This window comes from Typopeltis vanoorti, chromosome 15, assembly GCF_054136105.1.
Source record: "Typopeltis vanoorti isolate ZY-2024b chromosome 15, IOZ_Tvanoo_1.0, whole genome shotgun sequence".
Classification (NCBI taxonomy): Eukaryota; Metazoa; Arthropoda; class Arachnida; order Uropygi; family Thelyphonidae; genus Typopeltis; species Typopeltis vanoorti.
In genome coordinates this window covers 53,591,420-53,615,706 of record NC_143563.1, presented here as the reverse complement: position 1 = coordinate 53,615,706, position 24,287 = coordinate 53,591,420, and the positions used below count along the sequence as shown (strand labels likewise).

Genomic DNA, 24,287 nt, shown 5'->3' with positions numbered 1-24,287 from the left:
GGGGGGGGTGGGGGGGGGGGGGGGTGGGGGGGGGGGGGGGTGGGGGGGGGGGGGGGTGGGGGGGGGGGGGGGTGGGGGGGGGGGGGGGTGGGGGGGGGGGGGGGTGGGGGGGGGGGGGGGTGGGGGGGGGGGGGGGTGGGGGGGGGGGGGGGTGGGGGGGGGGGGGGGTGGGGGGGGGGGGGGGTGGGGGGGGGGGGGGGTGGGGGGGGGGGGGGGTGGGGGGGGGGGGGGGTGGGGGGGGGGGGGGGTGGGGGGGGGGGGGGGTGGGGGGGGGGGGGGGTGGGGGGGGGGGGGGGTGGGGGGGGGGGGGGGTGGGGGGGGGGGGGGGTGGGGGGGGGGGGGGGTGGGGGGGGGGGGGGGTGGGGGGGGGGGGGGGTGGGGGGGGGGGGGGGTGGGGGGGGGGGGGGGTGGGGGGGGGGGAATCATGTTATAAATGTTCTTCCACATTTATGTTCTTATGTTATCATGTTAAAATATAACTCTTAATGTCATGTTAAAATAACTCTTAATGGCTTTAATTTATTTTTAAAAAAAATGTAATTATTAGCCTTATATATTAGCCTTATATAAGTGACTTCGATATAAATAACATACCTCAACAATATGAGCATGTAACCTCTCTGTCTGACTGCAGAGAACCAAAAACCGGTTAATCCTGTATATATATATATATATATATATATATATATATATAAGATAAGATTGTTATGTTTACAATAAAAAAAAAATATTTATCTATAGATATATAGATATAGAGACCTTCATGCTTCTTCCCATCACTACCCTCCACAAAAGTGTTTGGTATCATTTCATCTTTCATCATTTCATTTCATCATTTCAACCCTGGCACATCGAGCCAGATCGTTACTTACAGATGAAACAGAAATTTTACGAACTGAATTTTCTCAAAAGGTCTTTTGTTAACAATGGATTCTTCCTTAAGAAGATTAATATAAATTTCTCTGTCTGCCGCTCAACTGCTGCTGAAGATTCTTCTCCACCAAGAGCTTTTATTTCGTTACCATACATTTCGTTACCATACATCAGCTCTCTCTCTCTCTCTTCCCAAAACTTGCTTCACTACTTTTCCTAAACTTTGTTCCATACTCAGTATACCTAAAATGAAACATCTCCCTACGCAGTATCCAGGAGTCTACATCTCCCTACGCAGTATCCAGGAGTCTACAAGATTTCCAGGAGTCTACAAGATTCTGTGTGATTGTGACAGACCATATACTACGGCCAGACAGCTAAATCGATCCTTTTACGCATGGAAGAACACCAAAGAGAGATTTCAGAGAACAGAACCAGGGCCAGCGCTCTCCCTAGCCGCGTTCTCTTCTCTATCAACTCGGATGAGGGCCGCCAACTTCTAATATCCATGTATGTATGCTATGATGAACTTGAAAGAATATTATTTTTCTTGATTCATCTCATATTAACAAGTCTTAGCTATATATTAATTAACAAGTCTTAGCTATATGTATGTATGCTATGATGAACTTGAAAGAATATTATTTTTCTTGATTCATCTCATATTAACAAGTCTTAGCTATATATTAATTAACAAGTCTTAGCTATATATTATTTTTCTTGATTCATCTCATATTAACAAGTCTTAGCTATAATATAATATCTCTGACGCACACGTTGCCACTGTCCAATATTGGCGCACTCACGCCAGCTCAAACTTCGTTTGAACTCAAGCACGCATTCCTCTTTTAAATGTACTTGTGTTTTGTACTATACTATACTAGTACTAGATCTGTTATTTTTTATTTAATTCTTTACCTGTGATATTTTATTTAATTCTTTACCTGTGATACCTGAAGTTGATATATTCAACGAAACTAGTTTTATCTTAACATTATTGTCATTCTCGGTAATTTCCTTTTATATATATATATATATATATATATATAGTTTTACAAGTAAATAATGAACATGTATATTTTTCTCTAGTTCGTCACTGCAACGGAAGATGTTAGATTTTTCCCAGCAGACTTTGTGACTTGTTTTCATCATTAGGATTAGCCGAGAAAAGGATGACTTGATAATGTAATGCACTCGCTCCCTGTCTCTTGTAAGTATAATGTCCCTCATGTGTTCTTCCATACGCAATTCGACAGATTTGCCTGTCTGCCAAAAATAAGGAATATTACATTACTTATCACATTAATTGTGGAATCTAGAAGTCATCTTCAATCCTGTTCATGTAAATATAACTTGTAACTTGAGCTACAACCTCCCAGATAGTCATTCAGCTGTAATCATATATACTGGCGTTCACGTGAGGCTGCAAGCACGCAATCTCAACAAACGAAAGAACAGCTTCAAATACACCTACGTTTTCATGCTAATTATGTATATATATAGATATAGAGACTGTCTATGTTGTTCAGTCTTTTAACCTTCAATGTTTAGTGTTTTTTCTTTCTTTTATAATGTCACCTGAATAATGTCACCTGAAGAAGGCTGTTACAGGCCGAAACTAGTAGTGTTTTTATATGAAATATAAAAATATATTAATACTAAAAACACTAGTTTTTAATATAAAAACATCGGCTCTAGTAGTCATTCAATTCTTAATAAAACTATAAATATATATAAACTTGGTTATTTTTCTCCTAATCCCAAGTAGGAAAAGTTAAGTTTGCGCCTAAAACGTAGTTCAAGTCTAAAGATGGTACAACACCAGGGCAACTCATTGTAAATGTGAGTAAAGTTCTGATCACTATTCTTAGTATTTTTCCATAATGTAAAGCACATCTCACTAGAAGATATCATTAGACTTGAACTTTGTTTCAGGCGCAAACTTAATCATTTGCATACTTGGAATTAGGAGTTAAAATAACCAAGTTTATAAAATAACTTGGTTATCCTAATATACACAGGGCAGAGCTTACTACCGGATGCGTCCCCAGGTGGCGGATCGGGGAACAGCCCTCAGATATGGAGGTTAGCTGCGATATAAGCAGAGCAATCTGGCGAATAAGCAGCCGTGGACCAACAGCGACTGAGCTATCAGGGCGTGGGGGAGCAGAAGTGGCAACTCTGTCTCACTTAAAACCTCACAAAGCCCAATGACAAGTCGGTGACGTGGCGAGTAGTGCCGCCATTAAGTACCTGCTGGGGTCACCGCCCCTGACATTGGGAAGCAGCATTGTCAGTACTGACACAAGGTTGAAGCCAAATGACGGAAAAGCTTGTGATCAGAGATTTGCAGATGGCAATATGATTATATTGTGTACGTCTGTAATACTGCGGAGCAGAAAGCAAACGGAGAAACTACTGCTCTACCTTATCTCCAGAACAACCACCATGGCGAGCAAACCCTTAAATGGGACAGGGGTGCGAAGAATCTCCGGGCTCAAAATGGTGTCCACTTTTAAAATTGCAACTTGGAATGTCAGAACTCTGTATGAAGCTGGCAAATTAAGAAATGCCACAAGAGAAATGAAGAGGCTGGGCATCCGGATTTTGGGAATTTGCGAGACAAGATGGCCAGGATCTGGAAAGTGTCAAGATAATATGACAATGTATTACTCTGGGAATGATGAGAACAAACATCGACATGGTGTAACTGTAATAGTAGATGAAGAAATCAGTAATAAATTGGATTCCATTTTCTGAAAGGATAATGCTGTTATGCTGTTACAACTTAAGGGAAACCCCGTTAACATAAATATCATCCAAGCTTATGCACCCACAGCTGACAAAAGTGAAGATGGTGAAGAGTTTTATGAACACCTAAAAGAGATTAAAAACCTAACAAAGAAACATGATATAAACAGTGATGGGTGACTTCAATGCAAAAGTGGGAAGAGGGGGTGATGGAGAAATTGTTGGCGAACATGGCTTAGGCACCAGAAATGACAGAGGAGATCGCCTAGTCCAATTATGTCAGGAAGATCTAACAATAGCAAATACCTGGTTTAAACTTCCACCAAGAAGACTGTACACTTGGAAACCATAGCACCAGAAACTCAGAAATATTTGATTTCTGACAACATAATATTGTCAGAAATCAAATTGATTATATACTGATAAATAAAAGATTCCACAGTAGTATAAAGAGTGCAAAGACTTATCCTGGAGCAGATCTCATCAGACCACAATCCCATAGTTGCAGAAGTACGTCTTAGATTAAAATCTGCTAAAAAATCACAAAAGAAGAAAAAGAAAATTGATGTAGAAAAACTGAAAGACCCAAACATAAATAAAAGTGCCAAGACACAGCTTAACCTGCGATTACAACAGATTAACAGAAGAAAATAAAAGTGTGGAATCTCTTTGGAATAGCTTAGAGAATGCCATCGTAACAACAAGTATTGAAGAAGTAGGTTATGTGAATATAAAAACAGATGAGTTTCTCTTATTGATACAAGAAGAATGTATAAAAACAAAGACCTTAGCCAGGTATACAGAAACACATAACATCATCAAGAAAAAAAATAAAAGAAGCCAAGGAAAATTGGATGAAAAATTTATGTACTGAAATTGAACTGCTTCAGAAACAACAATTTCAATCTGTATAAGAAAATCAACGAAATTTCCAGAAAACTGAGGAAAAAGCAAAGTGTCTCTAAGAGACGAAAATGGAAAAATAGTTCTAGAAGAGCACAGATTTGGATAAAATATGTAACAGAACTTTTCAATGATACTAGACAGAAGCCTATAAATATAAAAGATAACATTCAAGGACCAGCAATCGTGAAATGCGAAATAGAGAATGCTATACAAACAAGTAAAACAGGAAAAGCCAGTGGACCAGATGGTGTGCAAACAGAATTTTTAAGAATTAACAGAATTAATCGAACCAGATAACATCAAACTTCTTGAAAAACTATTTAATAAAATATATGAAAGTGATGAATTTCCATCAGATTGGCTCAAATCTACATTTATCACTATCCCAAAGAAACCCAAAGCGAATTCCTGTGGTGACTTCAGACTTATTAGTCTAATGAGCCAAACATTAAAAATATTTTTGAAAGTAATTCAGAATCGCATTTATATAGAAAAAGTGAAGAAACTAAGTGAAACACAATTCAGCTTTCGGAATGGTTTTGGTACTAGAGCGGCCCTTTTCTGTACCCAAATATTGATACAAAAATGCATAGAAAAACAGAAATCTGTTTTTCATAGATTTTGAAAAAGCATTCAACAGTCAGACATACCAACTTAATAGAAATCCTTCACCAAATAAGGCTAGACGAACAAGACATAAGACTAATAACAAATCTGTATTGGAATCAGTCAGCTACCATTCAATTAGACAACATTACCACCAGTGATATTTATTTACATCAAAAGAGGAGTGAGACAAGGATGTGTGCTCTCACCACTCCTGTTGGTGAGATTGCAAACATATATATGCAGAGGTAATCTTTAAAAAAGCATTGGAAGAATGTCCAGAGGGAATCACAATAAATGGAAAGATTGTTAACAACCTACAATATGCAGATGACACCGTGCTAATTGCAGATAACATTATGGATCTTCAAAAACTCGTTGACAGAGTATACATAGAAAGCCAAAGAATGGGAATAAATATAAACATCAACAAGACAAAATACATGATCATCAGTAAAGATCCAGCCTCAATGAAACTGACACTCAATGGGAAAAATATTGATCAAGTGTCAAGATATAAATATCTTGACACTTGCTGGCTTAATGAACGGTGGGATCCAGAAATAGATAAAGACAAGGATTGAAGTTGCACGGCAGTCCTTCATGAAAATGAGAACACTATTCTGCAATAAAGACCTAAACATGGAAGTCAGATGCCGAATGCTGAAATGTTACGTGTGGTCTATTCTGCTCTATGGAGTTGAAACATGGACATTGAAGGTGACAACCATCAAGAAAATCGAAGCCTTTGAGATGTGGCTATACAGAAGAATGCTAAAGATATCATGGACAGAAAAAATTACCAATGAAGATCCTTAAAATGAAGATCTTAAAATCCATTGGCAAAGCTAAATATCTTGTACAAATAATCAAGAAACAAAAAACATCTTGGACACAACATGAGAAACAGCAAATACCAACTTCTACAAACTATTTTGGTAGGAAGAATTGATGGTAAAGGAACTAGAGGAAGAAAAAGAATATCATGGTTTGACAACATCAAGACGTGGACAGGAAAGAGCAGTGCACAACTGCTCAGATTAGCAGAGCGCAGTTTGTTCGCCAAGATCGTCGCTGACCTTCGATAGAAGATAGCACAATAAGATCCTAATATATACAATATCCCCAAGTTAAAAAATTTATTACATATATATATATAAAATATTAATTTATTATATTAATTATATTAACCAGGCGAACGTAACATGGTGCTACTACACTAGATAATAAAGAGATAGAAGTGCATCAGAATGAGATTGAAAAACTGTTGCCTGGATAAGTATTTTAGCTACTGACTTTTCAGTATCCCTTAATATGGAAGTGAAGATTTTAAATAAAGTAGTTCATACAGACAAAAGGGCTGTATGTTTCAACAAGTAGCTATAAATTTTATATTTTATATATTTTATAACACAACAATGTTACAGCAGAGTTGGATAAAGGGAATGGATACACAATGATATTGAGATTGATAAATTTTGCTGGAGTATTTCATAGGATACCCCATGAAAGGCTGTTGCATAAATATAATTGCATCCATTTATTCAAGTAAATCAATATATATAAATATACATGGCCTTGGCTTGGATAAGTGGATGGTTGACAAACAGGTATCAAAATGTTGGATACATTGAGTATGAATGTTAGTTTTAAGTTTAAGGTGACCAGTGGTGTGTGTGTGTATATACATACATCTCCTGATCCTAAGGGTTTTCCTTGACCTATTGTTGTTCAATGTTTACATTATTAATGTTAATGATATTCATTAATGACATTGGCAAGGACTTGACACATTCAATATTTGTCGATGATGCAAAGATAGGCAATATAGGCAAGACCTGGAACAGTGCAGAAATGATAATGGCTGTCTATTCAATTCAATGCATAAAGATTTGATCGATGAGGTTTTCAATGCTATTATATTTGTGAAATTGTTACAAGAAATTGACAAGGATAAGGATCGTGTATGCTGGACAGAAATTTGAAGTTCAAAGGTCACACCAAAAATTGCAAGCAACTCAGTATGGTTGCAATTCTGAAATGAACATTAACATAATATTTAATATATATTATGTTTAATATAATATAATATAATATATTTTTATATATGTTTAACAAGGTCATTTTGATTCTACAAAGATATGTCCATCCACACCTGTTGTGTGCAGGTTTGGAGAGGCTATGCAAAGCTGTTACAAATGTCATATTGTGATGAGGACAGTATGTGAACTAGACTGGTTAACAGAAGAAAGGGGTTTCACAACAGGTCTATAAATAAATGTCTGATGGAAGGGTAGGAAGAGAATCCAGGGACATCCATGGAAGTTTGTTTGCAGTGAAGAAAGGAATAAGAGCTAGTCTCCTACTAATCAGTGAAATAGTTTGCCTCTTGAAGTGATGAGTCTAGTATATGAATTACTAAGTTAAGTATGACAGCTGGATTGGGTGATATCCATATCTATCATCTCACCCAATCCAGCTGTCACGACATACAAGGTTGGTCTGAAAGGTTCTCAGCCTAACAATGAAAAAACGAATAAGGATGGGAAAATGGTACTGGAATAAACATATTAGTCTTAAGGGAGATTATGTTGAAAAAATTTTAAATTATTTATTTTTCAACATAATCTCCCTTAAGACAAAATGTTTATTCCAGCACCATTTTCTCATCCTTGTAGTGGTTCTCAGTAAGATCTGCAAAATACCTATCCCTAAAACCGTGTCTTTGGTACCTGCAATGCAATTTCTATCTAAGCGCCCCGTAATGATCCAGGCGTGTGGTTCTTTCACGATAATAAAAATTAAAATCATCTTTAGCCATGCAATAATAGGTGGTGGACCTGCAGGCCGTGTTTTGCCAACCTGTGCTTAGAATGAAACCAGGTGTATTTATTTTATACTTCCATCCTATTAATTAGGGTGATTTTTTTTAGTGGATCTTTCAGAATTTGGGATTTAAAATTGATTACAGCTTAAGATTGTCTTAATTTTTTTAACTGCTAATTTTAATGCCTAAGGTGTACTTTTTGATTTATTTGCATTTTCAGACAAAGTGTTATGCAGAGTGCTCTTTTTTTTTTTTTGCCTATTTTTTTTAGTCTATCCACTGCAGGCCTTATATTAAATTCATAAGTCTGATTTTTTGTCTTTATACATGTCTACCCTAAACATAGGTGGCCAGCAGCAGACCCACGGCAGGATAAAAAATATTAAATTATGTGTATTATTAATTGTGAGTTATTAGTTTCAACTGCAGTTTTTCTGATTGATATACTAGTTATATTCATTATTTCTGATGACGGAAACAACAATTTATATTCTCAACAAGGAATCGTTTTCTCAACAAGGAATCAACAAGGAATTGTTTTAAAAAATTACTCAATTGAAATTTCTTAATTTTGACAGAACAGCCACACGTTGGTTCGCTAAACGTAACGAACCAGGGATGTTTACTAGGCAGGATAATCGATAAAAACCCGAATATTCAAAAAATTCTTAAAAGTTAATGCAAATTTTGAAAGCCAATTCACTTTAATCGTTGAATATGATACATATATAATGATACAGGGATTATATTTGGGCCTTCTCACCGATCCAAATCGCTAACAAAATTAAAATGAATTTTAATTAAAGTTAAAATTTATTTGAACTAAAGTTTAAAATATTCATTTTACAAGTTAGTAAATTCTTAGTAACTTATATAAAAATTTTTTACAAGTGGAACTATCTTTTCTTTTAAGAAAATAAAAGAAACTCAAGATAGATGAGAAAATAAGAAAAGAATTCAGAAATAATTAGAACATTTACTATATATATATATATATATATATATATATATATATATATCAGTTATCATTTTCAATAGCTCTGAACTCCAAACTAACAAGCCTTTTACGTGACATACTTGTTCTTAAGTAGGTTTTAATCAATTTCAACTTGGAAAAGGAACGTTCACCACTCGCTGATGCTCGTAGTCAAATTATCGTGTCTTTTGTCGGACTTCCGTACCAGTTTTAAATTCTTGTTCTCGATCCACCTCTTTTAAGAATGTAAGAATTTTATAAGTTTTTGACAGATTGTAAAGCAAGAGTAATGTTCATATTTTTGCCTTGAAGCATTTTACTCACAGGTTATGCTGTTAAGTAAATCATTCCAAGTTGTACAAGCAAATAAATTTGGTCCTTTATTTTAGCACATGTTTGTGCTTCAATACAGAGTTTCTTTATCAAAATTTTCATGATTTAAAATTTTAATCAGTGCATCGTAAATTTCTCCTAACTGATATCATAGAGGGCGGATTGCATTAATTATACTTTCCCATCGCGTTTCTAATGAAAATTTCTAATGTTAAATTTTTTACAAACTTTAAATGGTTTCCCAATGTTTGTAACAGAATGAAGAAATTGTATATTTCTTGAATAATTGCAAAGAAACTAATTGTATCTGCATCGTTAATGATTAAATTTAGAGTATGTTTCTCTTTGGGATCTATATATCTATCTATATCTTTGGATATATATATCCCAGCCTGTTCAAAAGAAATATATATTATATATATTTCTTTTGAACAGGCCTCATTTCAATTAAAACTCTGAATTTTTCATCAATATTTCCTTTCACCTGCTTCTATCTTCTAAATTTACAGACTAACAATGTGTTAGTTTCATGGTCGACTACAACTTTTTCACTTAAATCATGATGTTATCTAATTCAGTTGCAATAGTACTTTCATGAAAACTGGATATGCAGTTCAACTCTTTTCTAATCCCTCAACTGATTTTTGATGTGTCGAGTTGGTTACAATCTGCATCAGTATTTTAAAAAATTTAATTTATTAATAAATAATTAATCCAGTTTTTCTTAATAACTGCTTCTATCGCAGCATGTATAAGTTGTTAGTTGGGTTGGTTTCTAATTCAAATATAGAGAAAATTTATATTTAAAGACTGCCACTCATCTGAATTAGTTCAAGAATGAAGAAAAATTAACCTTCAACTATTTCTCCTTAAAATATATACTGGCGAGTATATTTAACTTAATTTACCTGCTTTGGTTCGAATATTTTCTGAATGGTGCAGTAAAAGAGAATCAAGCAAAATACATCCTTTGATTAACAAAAACAAACATTTAATTTAGAATCACATATTTTACATTTAAATTCAAATCAGTAATTAAGATCAAACATTTTAACTCCTCAGATAAATTCAATCATTCAACTCATACAATGGTAAATCTGTTATCTCTATAATAGTCTTCTCACAGTTCCTTAAGACTGATGTTACAAATAATTGCAGTAATACCTTTCACAAACAAACACTTAAATTTACACTTTAGCTAACTTCCTTCTTAGGAAGTTAGCTAAAGTTAGTATAAGGAAATTCTAGGAGAAATTCACACTTCTCTATATAGGAATAATCTTACCGACAATCTTCTTTCTTCGACTTATACCCACACTTTTAACTGTAAACACCTTAAACGGTACTCATTAAATACATTCTAAGCAATAACTGAATTAATCATTGGTCACAATACACATAAACAAACGTTGCATAAAGTACTGATTACTCATGAAATAAGGCAACACAATAATTCTTAACTTGAGGTTTTATATACAGTTGTTCATTCCTCCTGCATTCAAATAATTCTTTAGGCACTATAATTCTAAACACAGCCAACAGTACACTTCCAACTTTACAGCCTCTACTACTCTCTAGTAACTTCGTGCTTTGCTTCAAGGTTCCGCATGTCCTTGAAAGGTCGACCCTGAAATTAAATCAACAATTGCTAGTCTATTTAGTAGTCACTCAGCTGTCTTCCATAGCTATAATTGTTATTGTACAACTTATTAGCTAACTGCCTCTCGACTAGTAGACTTTATTAGCTGGTTGAGTGACTTGCTATTATCAGCGATTCCCAAATGCTTAGATTTCCAACCTAATGCCAATCCTCTCCTTTCTCTCTTAATTCATCTAATCTCCCTATATTTTCAGCGTTCTTCCCTTTTTATATCAATTCTTCCTGCCTAAATTATTCTCGTGATTTCTTTCTAACTCTTTTCAATAAACCTACTCCTCATGTGGTGTTCCAAAACTCACTCGCTTACTTACATGGATCTCCATGACAACAAAACAAAACATAATAAAATTGAGCTATTGCATAACGTTAAACTTGTACAAATAGGAATAAAGAGATTTACATTTCAATTAATGCGCAGTTAAATTATCAAATACAAGTTTTTATAATATTAAGATAGTAATAAATAAAATAGCTTAATATTTAAGTCTTTTCATTATTAATACATATATCTTTGATTAATTAATTAAATATTAGATAAAAATAAGGTAGTTATACGATTATTAAATTGTAAAATAAGTTGTTTACATTAAATAATATTTACAAGTCTAGCCTTTGTGATGGAAGATCATGTTGGATTCTGAAGCAAATATTAATTATTCAAATTACTACATATTCAGAATCCAACAATACCCATACAAAGGAACAATACTTACACCACCATGCTTGATATTCCAGTTTCTATATGGCTCTTCAAATTCTCCAATTGACTACCTAAAGTAAATTATAATTAATATAGCATATAAACATGTATGTTATAAAAATATAGTAATATAGTCTCAGTCTTTATCTGACAACTTCATTAAAAATCAGATGACACGCACTTTCATCACAGACGAATTAATTTTCCAAATTGTTGCAATGTAGCACATTAGTTTATTTCACTATAGAAAAGCTTACACTAAGTTTGCTCTGAAAATAATTGAATTATTCTATAGCAGTTTCTTTTCTGACCAAACCCACAAAACGTTTTTCATCTTGACATATACCTAACAAAGTTAAAATCAACTTTTAACAGTTACCATTTAAACATTTTTGCAGTATTTATTCTCAAGACAAATAAAAAATGTCCCTATAGTGTTCCCTCAAATTTTCCCAGCGATACAAGCAAGCTTTAATATAGCACCAAAGAGTAACTCAATAAAATTATCCTAATAATCAATTTCAACTATGGTTACAGAACTTTACAAATTTGGTTTTATAACTTAAATCCACTCAATGTAGAATGGACATATACTATCAAGTAAAACAATGGCATGTGATGCAGATATGGCCAGGAATTTTTTTTATAGGATACAGAAATTATGAAATAAAATATAAGTGACCTAGTCATGAGTCAAGTCCAAACTGCTTTATACTTGGATAAAGGATTAAAAAAAAAAATAGTACAAGATTAAGTACAACATTTAAAGAACATTTCTTAAGTGTTTGTATAATTATTTTTTGTAAAAATTTTTGCAGTATTTATTCAAGACAAATGAAAATGCCCCTGAATAGAAAAGCATTGCTAAAATAAAATTTCTGAGGTAGTACCTGTGATAACTTGCATACATAGGCACTACTGGCCTATCTGTAGGACATCAAGTAGCAGTGACTGAAGACCAATATCCCTCTCTTGTACAGTTAGAACCAGAGGCATTATTCAACTGAAATAAATGAATACTTAATTCACTACAAATTAAAACAGGAGTAATGTTTTGCAAATTAACATGTTCATTCCTACTTTGTTACAAAGCCTCAGTCCGCCGGTGAAGTAAATTATCATCAATATCTAAACTTCTAACGTCATCACTGGCTGATATTCAACATTAATTTAAAGTAACACTTAATTTTAGAAAACACATATCTTAATAGTATTTGCAATTCAAATGAGTCAACTTACCAAATACTTGAGTATGCTCCAATCTTGTTAAAACCCTATCAAGCAAAGAAGGGACATTGTTACAATATCAAACAGGACCGCACAAGAACAATGGCAAAAATTAAGCAGTACATCAGAATCAAATTTAACATCATTACTTCAGTCCCGAAAGATGGTTAAAATTGAATTCATCACTTATACATTTCTTTGGTGTTGAAATCTGGTTTCACACAGCTAACTTAAATTAAACATTGATATTAAGTGATTGATGCTCAGCTTCAATATGAAGACAGCTACCCCAAACATCAATACTGAAAAATTCAGAGTACATGTCATGTTTGATGTACTTCAAATATCAAAAGTAGCAAGGATTACTTAGTGACAATGTAATCGAAATTTTAAATTTGGAAACAAATTAAAAATTTCATTTTACAATGAAGAGTTAACTTCTCATGCTCACAGCATCTCGCATTTAATTTTCCCTCAATGCCAGATATTTCAGGAACTAAAATATTTAGCAATGGAATGATCTAGCAGTAATACTGAACCAATATCCAAAATCCAACTTAGGTATTTAAAAAAATGTAAGATGTACATCTTGTAAAAACTTGAAGCTAAACCAATTCAATGAACTATTATGAAATCTGAAATTTTAAGAACTTTACACAAATGAAAATTACCTATTTGCTTCATGTCTCTTCAAACTTGACAAACCACCTGCAAGATTACAAAACCTTTGTAAATACACAACTTAGTAAGCTTAACTATATGTTAATATTCATAACAAAAATGATCAGAACCCAGTGCTGTGACAGCATTATTGTCTCAGCATTAAATTACAAAGAACTCATCACATCAAAAATATAAATTTTCATGCTTTTATCTGATCCACTAGCACCATGTGTGGGCAACAGCTTAGCACTTCCCCTTTTTGGAGGAACCGATGAGCAGAAGCTGAGCTTGTTTGGAAGAATAATAGCCAGTTCAGGGCACAATGGATGAGAAAAAAACAAACTTCTGTCCTCAAATCTTACAGGATTTATAAGCAGAATGCCATGCTTAGGCAGATATGGGACTGTTGTACAGGTAACGTAAAGTTTGTTTTTCTTCTTTTTAGCAGTATAGCTGAGATGTGCCAGATTTAAAATCACATTAAAAATCTAATATGATATCAATTTTAAATTTTTTCAGACAGGAAAAGGTTTGTGGCAATGAAAATGATACTTGGTTCATTTAAGATATTGGCTATGGTAGACCTTTATATTTCTGATAGTTCAAATGCTATTAAACTATTAAAAAATAACGTAATTTAGACTTCCTTTTATTCCTTATTAAAATTACAGGCAACTCCAAGGAGTCCTTAGACTCGAGGGAGGCCAACTATTCAGCATTTGCACAGATACTTATCATACTTTGAACTCAGTCATGGCACCCAGACTCTGGCAGCTTATTCCACTCATTCATCATGTAAAAAACCTAGTTCTAACCCCCACCTTGCTAACTACTCTTGCTCAATTTCCATGGACGGCCCCTAGTTCTCCCAGACCTCTTCTGGAAAATTTCCTCTGAATTAATCTTATAGAAACCCTTCAGTAATCTATTCTCATAAGGTTCATTTCATAGACCAACCTGTCATCTTGGTCACTCGCCTCTGGTTCATCTCCACCTCCTCCCCCTCACCAAGAAACCCCAGTGCCCTGTAGTCAAGATTGAGGGGGGGGGTCTTATCAAGGTTCAATAACCTGCTTGTCTCTGCTCAAATTATTCAGCAACCAAGTGATCCAATGACCTGATTTAGCAACTTTTATGTACCCCTAAATTCCCTATCCACTAACACTCCAAGTCTCTGGCTTTGTGAATTTTCTGGAGTACAGTTCCAATGCAGTATACAGCTAGTAGTCTTTTCACCCAAAAATGCATAACCTTACACTTTCCCACATTAAACTGGCATCCAGCCCCTGGCCCAGTCTGCCAATCTATCCTACAAAAAAATAACTGAACAGTTCCTCTCAGATCTTTTCCTAAATCATTAATGAAAAAATTAAAATGCAAAAGTCTGGGCATAACCCTGCAGCACAGCACTAGTCACAGGCAATTAACTACTCTGATATATATCAACCACCATCCTATCCATTCCCCATGTGCTGCAGTTTACTGATTAGAATTCCATGTGGTGTCAAAGGCCTTTGCAATATTATTTAATATAACAATATTCCTTTTATTAATTGGTCAATTCTAGGTCACTAGTCTAGACAACCAGCATTTTAAAATGCTTCAATCAAATGGCAAGAACCATGACAATGAAAAAAAATTACCAAACAATAGCTTAACTATCACACTAGATGCTTATTAGATACCAAACAGAAGTGCAACTTAATTCAGATTACCTTAGAAACTACCTACTTTTAATCAGCACTTAAAATTAACAGGCTATAAAAAAAGAACATCTTTATTTCAAATTGAAATTATGCTTTCATTCTATTTCAGTCCTTTAAAGACCCCACTCTGCCTTCCCCAAAGATTACAACCCTCAGCTGTAAGATCCCTTTCTTCTATTCCTCTTGCCCAAACATAGCACTAATGTCAAGTGGCCCAGATGTGTGGATCAGACTGACATACTATTTTGTTCAGTTATATTAACAAATAATTAAACAAGTATAATTGTTAAAAGGATTAGAATGAACAAAAGTAAAATACTTGCCTTTGCTTATCTTTTGCTGTTATCTGCAAATCACCTAAACAGAAAGGAATATTTAATTAATTTCTATTATAAATTAATTTAATCTTAATAATCTGGTACAAAAAAAAAATGCCTCAGACAAAACAGTGTCTATCAGTAAAGTCTTCTGAAGGAAGGCAGACAGTATGAGTATGCATCACAGGCAAGGACTAAATATAACATTTGAAGTATTAATGAATTGTTTTCCACCCATAGATCAGTTTCTGCAAGTCTCTTCTACAGAACTAGGATCCAGATCTTTGCTGTAGATCTTACAGGTCTACAGTAACTCAGTTTAACAATAGCTGTATCTGCACCCACCTCACACAGGTGTTGTCTCATACATGTGTGATAAACAGCTGCAAAGCTATTTGTTTCATTCTTCCACCTTAATTCTATTAAGTCTGCAAACCAACATTTCAAGAATATCAAATTACTCTACTCCTGACCTTAACCACACATACATTTGAATGCTATTGTATTTCTGCCTTTCATGAAGGAGAAAAAAAAAAGCTTGTTTTTACCTATTCTCCTTTTCAAATAATGCAAAATTACAATTTGATATCCTGTACTGACAGTTCGCCCATTTAATATCTGATAGCATATGCATTGAGAGGCACAGGCATACCATGCACCATCCATCCAAGCAGAACCTACTGTTGAAATAGCTGAATAAATCACATTCATCACATTTAGTTACCACCTGCAGCAAGTGTACTTCCCACCCAATCATGCTAGTGCTGATTTGAGGTAATCAATACTTCAACAGCAGCAGGACCAAGAACTTTTAAAAAATTAAACCTCCTACTCAGTCTAAAAAACTGTTAGTGAACCTTGCTTTCATTATTATAATTACTATATTTTGGTTTAGTGTCTGTCCATTTCAGCATTTCAACTATTTTCAGGAAATACCAATTGACTGAAATGAGCCTACAGGAAATTAGACTTCATTTACAGGTGCTAGCTTACAAGAACCAATTATGTCAGGGCACAATGGATGAGAAAAAAAAAAACTTCTGTCCTCAAATCTTACAGGATTTATAAGCAGAATGCCTTTTCTTGACACCATTCCCTATATCGGTTACAGAATGTTTATGAAAGCAAGTCAGCCCTGTATACAAGCCAAGTGAGGAAGATACTTCAATGTAGTTTGCTTATGCCTGGGTAAAGGATCAACTTGGTTTTAAGACCCATGCTTTCATTCATCCTGTTAGAGCAACAGGCATAATTGTCTTGTTAAGTTTGTCCTTACAACAGGACAATTATGGCTCAATGACTCAACCAATGGAAACACCCATCTTCTTATGGACTATTGCAAATCTCAGAACTTGATCTCTTCAAAATTCCCAAATAATTAAAAAGAAAATGGACCTGGCAACATCCCAATGGAACTAAGGCTCAAATGAATCTTATCTTAATAAATGGCAAATGGATAAAGTCAGCCAAAAACTAGAGCATACAATTAAACTGATCACAGAATTGTAAGAGCATGATTAAAGCTACAACTAAGAATCTAAATCACAGAAAAAACATCAAATACAATTGGGAAGAATTAAATGACTAACAAGGCAAATCAATTCCAGCAACTCAGTACAACCACTCACAAGTATCAAATTATTGCATCATTTATCAAGCACCCTCCCAAACATTTCTTCAATCAAACACAAAGTGTAGATAAAGACTGAGTAACCAAAGAAACAAAACTCACTGACTGACAAGTGCAATAACATAAAATGCAAAGTAAAAACTGAAGATTCCTTCAGTATAAAAATGAACTAAAGCAATTAAACACAGATATATGAAGCTTCCTCAAAAGATAAGTCTATATCCAGAACATGTCAAATTGCACAAAACAAGAGAAACTTGCAACACCAACCCCAAACATTGATTTCATCTCGAAAACCATAGTACCAGAAACTCTTAGCATCAACTGCAACAATTTCACCATGCAAGAGTTCACAGTGGTCCTTTGAACAAAAAGCAGGAAAATCACCAGGAGCAGATGGCACAGTTGAGGCTTTAAAGCACTACTCTACAGATATCAAAGAAAAACTAACAACTTTGCACTTTACTCTGGGAAAGTTCTTACAGTGGAAGGATGGTCTAATAATACCAATTCCAAAAAAGGGTAACCTGAACAAATCTGAAAACTACAGAGGAATCACACTCCTCTCTACTCCACTAAAAATCTACAATAGAATATTAAATAAAGCTGCATATACTGAACCACTTATAACTCCGTACAAACCAGGCAATTCCTCAAAAAACATGGTACTCTAAAGTACATTCACTGCATCAGAAGACTAATAGAAGGTTCAAAGGACAAGAATCTACCACAACTTTTGAACTTTAAGCATTTGATTCTGTTGACAGGGAACGACTATGGGAAATGTTCAAACTTAATGGCATTCCACCTAAACTTATCAGAGCAATCAATGCACCCTACCAGGGATAAAGCCACAGTACTAGTTAACAGACAAAACCGACAGTTTTCCCATCACCACAGGAGTCCTACAGAGAGATACTCTGGCCCCATCTCACAGTGAATGACTATTTTAATCCAAGATAAATCTGGAATCCTTAATTCCAAAAAACAGAAATAATTGGATTAAAAGAAACTCCCAATCTCTGGGCACATCAAAATGATCACCTTGAAGGACTTTGTATACCTTGGATCACACATCTCAGATTCCTTAGACGTTAAAACAAGAAGCACTGCAGTTCCACAGAAGTATGGAAGTCGAGCATCATCTCAAAGGAGACATCTTTATCAAGTGCAACAGCCAGTCTTTTTGTACAGCTCCCAGATCTGGAACAAAAAAACCAATATTATAAATAGCTTCTGCAACTACTTGTCTAAGAAATATCCTGGATTACTCATAGGAAGACCACATTCCCACTATATATTACATGAAACCCAGCAAGATGCTCTAGTCAGCACTGTTTAAAGAAACCAAATAAAATGGCTCAGCCACCAAATCAGACATCCACCCTCTGTATCCTTTGATGCTCTGGTCCCTACAGATGGAAAAAGAAGCAGACCAGACCACATATTGGAAATACATCAGCAACATTCTCCGTTTCCCCAGGCTTCACCATCAATTAGCATGACAGAGAAGCCTGGTTTTCCTTCACATCATAACCTCCAAGTATTATCTTAGTGTACACAAACTGCTGATTTGTTGATTGGGTTCCCTATTTATAATTGTAAAATTATAAATAAATGATGATTACCTTCATGTGTAGTATAATTTAAACCAATAAGTTTTTGTAACTCACTGAGTGACCGATACATTTCACCCCCCCAAAAAAAATAACTTCCCTCCTCCGAGAACAGGCACATCAGAACACGTTGGGATTAATAGCATCACTTGCTCTCAGACGAAAGATGGTGAAGTTGTGTCATCATGTATGCCTTTAATATTGTATAAATACAATATTCAGTAATAAAATAGTGGAATTCCAAAGATAAAACTGAACTTCTGGTTTGCATGTTTTAAACATGCAAACCAGAACTTCATACAAAACCAGCGCTTTTATATAAATTACAGATATGTAAAGGATAGTGTACAGAATGCATGTAAACAGCTAAAAACTTCTCTGCTGGTTCATCCTTAATGAATATTCCAGTATCACCCAAAGACCAAGTCCAACCCTAAGTTTTAATATAGAACTTGTTTCCATTGCATCTCTCCATCAGGCAGAATACTCCACATGCAAAAACGTTTGCACTATGAAGGAATTATTATTCAACCACCTCCTGGAGTAAAGACCCATACTGTACTGGTTTAGAAATTAAACTCATGTTGATAATTTATTTTAACATTTACAAAGCTAGGCAGAATGAGATTTGTCCCAAAACTTTCTAATAGTATATCAGGCATATCAGATTAGAAATAATGGCATCACTTGCTTTCAGACGAAAGATGGTGATATTACATCATATATGCCTTCAATATACCAAGATGTTTAGTAATAAGGTCTAGTTTTAGCACAAGTTTTTTCTGATAAGCTATGCCTAATTTTGGGGATAGCAATGAGAAGGATAAAAAAATCCCTTTCCATCAAGACCTGACCCTACTATGAAACTTATCTATGCTTTTTCTAGCCTACAAACTCCCAGACAGCAATCCATTCTCCCTTCTACAGACAACAGGACATTTCAATCATCTTATCTTCCTTATAGGCCAAAGATTTGAAATAAGGAACAATACAGACATGAAATACCTGGACTCTGGAAATAGCCATTAAGTCCTAAGACAACTTCCTTTTACATTGAAACATTGAATTGGTGATCTCCCTCAACAGAAACTAGTAATCTAAAATGACAGGTCAATATAGGAACTTTTCCAATTTCCAAATTTTAACTATATAAAGAAAAAGTTGATGCACACTACACATCACTAGTACTAGTTTTGAGTGTTATTCCAATGGTTGATTTGCAATTGTTTCACTTAGTCTAAAAAACTGAAAATTCTGTACGAGGCACTAGAAAACAAAGCTAAAATATATATTTTAATAACATACTGCTCTTATTTCCCATTACATAATATTCCAGAATACTAAAGTGCAGAAAACTAAGGAATTAGTGCATAATCTATTCAGTATATTCCTGGACATACTGAAATGCATATTATTCCTAACTAGTGCATGCTGAACCCAGTAAGTTAAAAATATTTCACTTCCATTTGTCTTAGATACACAGAAAGCTTTGCGTATCAGACTAATAGTAAATTTACCTTTACACAAGTCTGTGTAATAGTAAATTTAATATAATCGTATTTACTATAGTGTAAGAATTCTTTCCCAAAGGCTATTCCAAAGAGAAATTACAGAATTTAAAGCTGAATAGTAAAATAGATTGCTGCCCATGTCCTTAAGTGAAGGAATGACCAGTTGAGAACACTGTGACATGGAAAAATCAGAAATGATCTGATTGAAACTAGTGACCAATTACTAATTCCAAAGGATAAAGTTCCTGGTCAGGCCTTTATACAAGATCCAACTGAATACTCAGCAATTAAAGCAATCATGAGTATCTTCAAACATTTCTATGGATGTGAAGTAAAAAAGGTAACTGGTAATAGCCAAATCCATATTGCCTGATGCAACTTTAAACCTTTTTCCATTCAAAGTGGCAGGCAGTAAGCATCACTTTCGATAGTTTTTATTAGCAAAATTTAAACTGTTTATTATTTTAGCTTACCAAAAAGGCCAGCAATATGAAGTGTATTTTACATGTAGTATTCTAGTGTTAAAATAAGCTTTTCAAATTCACCGTTTAACAAGTACTTCAAAGTTGAAAACAAACCACCTGTAAGTAACCATTACTCCACAGGTACTATTCATAAGAAATACTGCCTCAGGTGACGAAAAATTAAGAATCAGTTATGTTCATTGGTAAATACTGGTCATCACTGGCATTGATTTAAATTTCCTACTCAAGCTAAACTTTTTAAATTAATTAATTTTAAATACAAAATTTTTTTCATTTTTTATTCTGAGGTGTATTTAATATCTTATTACCTGACTGCATTTGCAAGAGGAGCATTATTAGGGGTACTTAAGGGTCAAAACTGTCTGTAACTGAGGGCCAAAACTGTAACTGAGGAGACCTTCACATAGCCTATAAAGGAATGCGGAGAACCAACCAGGGCTTCTGACCTAATGTGAACGGAGAACCTGTGGAACAAGTAAAACATTTCAGCTACTTTTTTTTTCAACTACAGGCACGATTTTTAGTGTAGATGGTAAATTAAATATGGAAATAGTCAACACAATCAAAGCTGGTATGGCAGGAAGTCAACTGAATAAATTTATATGGAATAAGAGAAATTAGCCAAAACGCTAAATTAGCTGTATACAAGACAATGTTCAGACCAATTTTAACTTATGGATCTGAGAGCTGGGTCAGAAGTAAAACACTCGACCAAAGACTAGAGACCGCAGATGAATCCCGAGAAAGATTAGTGGCATGAACAGATGGCATCAATGGCAACATCATATTAAAAACGAGGATATTAGGAAAGAACTTGACATTGTCAGCTTCCAGGAATGTGTTAGCAGAGCTAATCTCAGGTGGTATGGTCACAGAATGGGCAAAGAAAGATTAGCAAAACAAGTGTTCTCTACTAGATTTACAGCAAAAAAACAACCCAGAGGTAGACCAAGATATAGGTGGATTGATACGGTACAAAGTGCCTTAAACGATAGAAATATAAGATCTGATAATGAGTCTTGACAAGCAACAGACTGATTTGGAGGAAAATTGTAGATGGGAAGTTAGTAATGATGTAAATTTTTACTGTGTACAGGATATGATAGTACTATCATATCCTGTACACCCCTTGAGGGTACATGTTAGGAATTTGATGATGATGCATTAACTTTAAATGCAACTAATGTAAAAAGTTACAATTAAAAGACAATGGTGCGTGTGTGTGTGGGGGGGGGGGGGGGGGAATTGTCCGCTGATTCCGATAGTTAGCTATGTTGAAAACCTTTTCTGTGAAATTCACTACAGGTAAGTCATCAGATCATGAATTTTCTTTGGACCTGTTAATGCACTTTCAAATGCTACTCGTGCTTTAGATTGTGTAGGTCAGTAGCATCTACATCAAAGCTTTTACAAATACATTAATGTATATATTGAGCAATGATAGTCATTAATGTTTGGCAAAGTTGTTTGAAAAGCTGGTTTAAGATAAGTCGCAAGGGATGAAGTTTAAATCCATTGGGATATTCGAGCACAGCTACGAATCCTCGTCTGCCTAATGAACCGTTGCCTGAGAAGCATTTATAATAATACCCGAAAATGTGCTGTATCTGATCGAACTACTATAGAAATAATTTTAAAACTACTTTCTTACTAGTATCAACAGAGCTCGACATGAAATGAATCTTTCAACTTCATGATTTATCTAATGGACACTACACAAATTAAGCTCCGAAAAAGTATTCTCAGGAGTTCGAAGAAGCAAATTTCAGTCAGCAGCCACGATTTTATCAACTTGCTTTTCATTCCTGCTATATCATGGAACTTCAAAAAGCTTAATAAATTTTCAGTATATGCGCCAAATTCATTATATATATATATATATTATATGCTCACACACACACACACACAGTATATCATATATTGTATATTTGTTTTTTTTTGGGGTGGGGGGGGGCTATTTGAAATGGCACATCAGCAACGAAGGCTCCACATTCTGAGCAGTACACTTTGCCGTCAGAAGGATCTATTTGTTGGTCATCACATGGGCCATTATTCCATTACATTTTGAATTTATATTATATTAAGAGATTTTTTCATGGTGTCACCGCCATGTTCCCATCGAATAACACCAAAATCCTTGCATTCACTTTCAATTATAAATTGCCACCCAAAGGGTAGAGATGTCGGGAGAAAAAAAAATTATAAATATCAGCAACTTTTCATAGAATTATGAATTAACTGCCACTTAAAGAAATCGCAAGATCTGGAAGTTTCCATATTTTCCCAGTCAGTTGCAGAAAAATTACGAAAAATGTACAATTTGTAAATCTTTTCATAACGTTGGTACAAAAGGGGGAGGAATTACAAGTCGAACATGTACATACATATATCCTTGCATTCACTTTCAATTATAAATTGCCACCCAAAGGGTAGAGATGTCGGGAGAAAAAAAAAATTATAAATATCAGCAACTTTTCATAGTATTATGAATTAACTGCCACTTAAAGAAATCGCAAGATCTGGAAGTTTCCATATTTTCCCAGTCAGTTGCAGAAAAATTACGAAAAATGTACAATTTGTAAATCTTTTCATAACGTTAAGGGGGAGGAATTACAAGTCGAACATGTACATATATATTTCATAGTATTATGAATTAACTGCCACTTAAAGAAATCGCAAGATCTGGAAGTTTCCATATTTTCCCAGTCAGTTGCAGAAAAATTACGAAAAATGTACAATTTGTAAATCTTTTCATAACGTTGGTACAAAAGGGGGAGGAATTACAAGTCGAACATGTACATGTACATATATATATATATATATATATATATATATATATATATATATATATGTATATATATATATATATATATATATATATATATACAAATATACAAAGAAATATAATGAACTAAACTAAACTTACCACACCCAACTCACTACTCAGCACGACCAACACACGTAAAAGGAACATGAATCCTCACACAAAGCATTATAAGAGATACTATAGTGCTGCCCTCTAGAACATATGTATATTATAATAGTAGCTAATTTTAAATTAGTTAAAGCTCAAGAATTAAACAATTTCAAAACAAATTTACCTTCTTTAGTCCTATCTCAACGCAGTGCTCTGATCAATTGTTATTATTACTATTATGGAACACCAAACGCTCATCTCGGAAACACTCGACCATACAACTCATCGAATGTATTACGAATTATATACTTGTAAGGCAAATAGATTACTTGCATGCCATGCACGTATACAACAACCGACGAAGTACTTTCAATTTCGCTCTTCATTTCCCAAAATAGAAGCAACCTGACTTGGAGTTCTAATTACAAATTGGTAAAAACACATAGTTTCGGTTACCTTCAAAAAACAAACGGAACATAAAAGAACTTCAACTAAAAGTGATATAATCGATACTATAAGGAGGTGATTCCCCCCCCCCCCTTTAAGTAACTTGACTTTTCATTCTATTGCTGTTATTATTGCA

The 24,287-nt window shown here is 34.6% G+C and overlaps 1 long non-coding RNA gene across 1 annotated transcript; it reads right to left on the bottom strand.

Annotated features, from left to right (window-relative positions):
• Positions 1-1,984: 1,984 nt before the first annotated feature.
• On the bottom strand, positions 1,985-22,640 carry LOC150098764 (uncharacterized). Its single transcript, XR_016549542.1, has 7 exons — positions 21,096-22,640; positions 15,552-15,585; positions 13,531-13,567; positions 12,872-12,906; positions 12,523-12,635; positions 11,646-11,703; positions 1,985-2,135 (listed from the first exon to the last, which is right to left on the bottom strand). It is a non-coding gene; the product is annotated as an uncharacterized LOC150098764 (long non-coding RNA).
• Between the last annotated feature and the right edge of the window lie 1,647 nt (positions 22,641-24,287).